The sequence below is a fragment of the Tiliqua scincoides genome, chromosome 7 (genome assembly GCF_035046505.1).
Source record: "Tiliqua scincoides isolate rTilSci1 chromosome 7, rTilSci1.hap2, whole genome shotgun sequence".
NCBI classification, from domain to species: domain Eukaryota; kingdom Metazoa; phylum Chordata; class Lepidosauria; order Squamata; family Scincidae; genus Tiliqua; species Tiliqua scincoides.
In genome coordinates this window covers 68231707-68235202 of record NC_089827.1, presented here as the reverse complement: position 1 = coordinate 68235202, position 3496 = coordinate 68231707, and the positions used below count along the sequence as shown (strand labels likewise).

At 45.0% G+C, this 3496-nt stretch overlaps 1 pseudogene; it reads left to right on the top strand.

The window, feature by feature from the left end:
• Positions 1–409: 409 nt before the first annotated feature.
• Positions 410–527, top strand: LOC136657817 (5S ribosomal RNA; annotated as a pseudogene).
• Positions 528–3496: the final 2969 nt, after the last annotated feature.

Here is a 3496-nt window from a genome sequence, read left to right as displayed (position 1 = left end):
TAAGGGGTTGGGTAGGAATTTTTTATTGTTGTTAAGACTGGCATTGAGATAGCAGTCTTTTTTTTTTTTTCCCCTACCCTACACTGGCTTCTGGGTCAGGTGGAATCCCTCTTTTTTCATTCCTGTTGTACTGCTTGTTCTTGGTCACTTTGTCAGGTATCATGTGAACCAGGTAGGTAGATTTATCTTGATGGCATCCATGCTAAGGTGAGCAAAGTCAGGGGAAATGCCAGAACTGCTCATATGTGATTCCCACTGGGTTGGTTAGCCTGACTGGCAGTTCCCTTGGCTGGATAAACCAGATCCCCTTGGGGTTGACCTGAGGGCCAGTGATGCTGTCCTGCCGTCTTGAACCTTTGGGATTGTTTGTGATGAGCCCACTTGGGCATAACCTGAGTTCAGCTTGGATGGCTACACCCTTCTTCCCTGCACATGCCCGATCTTGTCTGATCTCGGAAGCTAAGCAGGGTCAGGCCTGGTTAGTACTTGGATGGGAGACCGCCTGGGAATACCAGGTGCTGTAGGCTTATAGCATGATCTTGGAAGCTAAGCAAGGTCAGGCCTGGTTAGTACTTGGATGGGAGACCGCCTGGGAATACCGGGTGCTGTAGGCTTTATACCATAGTCTTTCGAGACTGAAGGTTGCCAACCACACTGGGATCATTCTTAGCAGTTCCCCACCCAGTGCCCACATGAGGGATGGTTGTGTTTAAGCCATTTCTGCCCAATGTTGCATATATGCAACAGGGATCAAATCTGTACACCTGTGGGCTGGGCACAAATGAGATAATCCATGCTGCAGTTTTGATAATTATATTTTAACATATATAACACAGGCCTTATATCCAAGCCTGTGTTTCACATACTTATTGGGGGGGGGGGGTGCACAGGTAATTTGAGAGCTGTTGAAGAGTTTACTAATCCACTAGGCAGGAAAACCTTCATCAGTGTTTAATGCTTTGGGGGATGGAGGGCTTGGGCACTGACCTTGGTATGAGATGGTTTCTCCATCTTTTGTTCCTAGCAGGGTTGGCATGAGAAGAGTACATTGCATTTTTGGTACATTTGTGGCAGTTCATGTGCTCGTCCAGCTGGCAGAGGCCAGCATAGGATTGGACTGCCCGATTCTTAGGAAGTGGAATTCTACAACCTGTGTCATATTCCATGGTTCGGGGCAACTGCAGCACGAAAGCAGGTCTCACTATGGTTTGTGATGTTCTGCCCAAAAGTAACTAATAGTGCACAGTCTTAAGCCTCGGTTTCTGTGCGGTAAATCTTAGGATTGGGTTGTCAGAGATATTCTCTGCTGTAGAATTCCGACTGCTGTATATACTTCAAGGGAGCTGTAATAACAAACACTCTTTGCCGATAGATAAGGCATACACCCTGCGCACTAAACACCTTCCTATTCGGTCGCCATCTCTTTTCGATTTGCAGAATTATTCTCATGAAACAGATTCCAGCAGTCGTTAATTCATGGCGCGCAAGAATCAAAAGCCAGCTGCGCGCAGAAAAAGCGTGAAATCATTTGTATTAGTTCTGCTGAATTGCCTCTTTATAAAACTAATTTACAGTTCTTCTCAAGACAGATGTTTCGCTCGGCGCTGCCGAATGCTTCAGCTCTCAAATAGGATTTGCCAATTTCTATGGTGCAGGTACGGAGAAATCGGTAACTGGTGCTAAAATGTTTATAGTGAAAGCAGTGATGGGGAAAAAAAAAAATTAACCGAGCCATTGTTGAATCCAATAAACAAACCTGCAGGTTGTTTAAAAATCATGTTTTCCTTTATCTGTGAAAATGTGGAAATGCAGTTAACCTCAAAAAGGCAGAAAGGACCACTGAAACATTGGAAACATATACTATTGTCGTCTGCTATAAATAAAGTTAAGCACTGTGACTATTAAAGGAATTTTGACTTCTAATTTTATTGTTGGGTCCAACTTAGAAGGGGTTTTTTTTGGCTTGAAGTATGGTTGTAATTGACAAATAAAAGTAATCTTGATTCAGTCTTGTCTTCAGATAAGTGGGTGTGCTTGTGGTCAGTGCTGTAAAAATTTAAAGGGCCTGTACATGAGGTTTGATCTATATTGACTTATTCATCACATATGTGGCAATATGACTGCCACTTTGATTTAAAACATTTGGATAAGCTCATGGCAAAAGGTCGGTCTCACGTTGTGCTTTGGGTTGCAGCAGAGGAACCACAGACATGCAAGGCATCTCTGGTTGGAGTTGCTCGTGCATCAAATGACACGATCAAGTCACTTGCATAATGAATTGTACTCATTGTAGCAAAGGCCTCTGCGTGCTTCAAGGGCAGAAGGTGACTTATAAGCCTTTAAGGACATAAAAATTGTCCCTGCTGCTGGAACAGACCACATCTATGCCCTGCATCTCTAACAGCAGCCAGCCAGATGCCCTGGGAAGCTCACAAGCAAGACTGCTTTCTAATGGCTATTACAGACTAAAAACATATCATATGAGAATAGAAGAACATGAGAAGAGCCCAACTGGATAATTCCCACCCACTACTACTTCCTGTATCCAGCAGTGGCCTACCAGTTGCCTCCTAGAGCACACAAGACAACAAGAGACCTGCATCCTAGTGCCAGACCTGGCATTCTGAAGTAGCCTACTTCCAAAACCAGGAGATTGCACATACCCATCATGGTTTGTAACCTGTGACAGACTTTTCTTCCAGAAATCTATCCAATCCCCTTTTAAGGGCATCTAGGCCAGCCTCCATCACCACATCCTGTGGCAAGGAGTTCCACAGACTAATCACACCCTGTGTAAATAAGTATTTTCATTTGCCTGTTCTCTCTCTCCCAACATTCAATTTGAGTGGATGTCCCCTGGTTGTGGTGTTGTGTGAGAGGGAATAGAACATCCCTCTATCCACTCTATCCATCCAATGCATAGTTTTGTATGTCTTAATCATGTCCCGTCCCCCCGTCCCCCCAAAAAAAAAAATGTTCAAAGAAGGACATGGTACAAACTTTATGATTTTCTTTTATGGTGGAGATTTTTAGCACTGTGAATAATTATAGCATTGTGGCTCAGGAACTGGGAAAAGCTTTAACAGCCCAACCCTATCCTTTTCCTTTTTGCCGATGCAGTAGCACCAAAAGGTTACTGCTGCAACCTTGGTCATCATGGGATGCATCCTCTGGGTAAGGAAATAATTGTTATCTTACCTGGAGTAAACCTCAGTGGTGCAGGGGGAGGATCTATTTGGACCTGCACTAGTAAACCGTTCGGACCTGTGCCATGGGCTCTGCTTTGAGATGGGGGTTAGGATTCAGTGCTTGCCACTGGCACTTCTTGGATCGAATCTGCCCCTCTCCTGCCCCTCCCTGCCCGGTTTTGCCCCTCCTTACCGCTGCTCTGCCTTCCCCCAACCCTCCTGCCTTTCCTACTGACTTACTTGCTCCAGTGAGCAACAAAAAAACCAGAGAGGTGGCATTCCTGGCAATGCGCTGAGTAGTGGAAGAG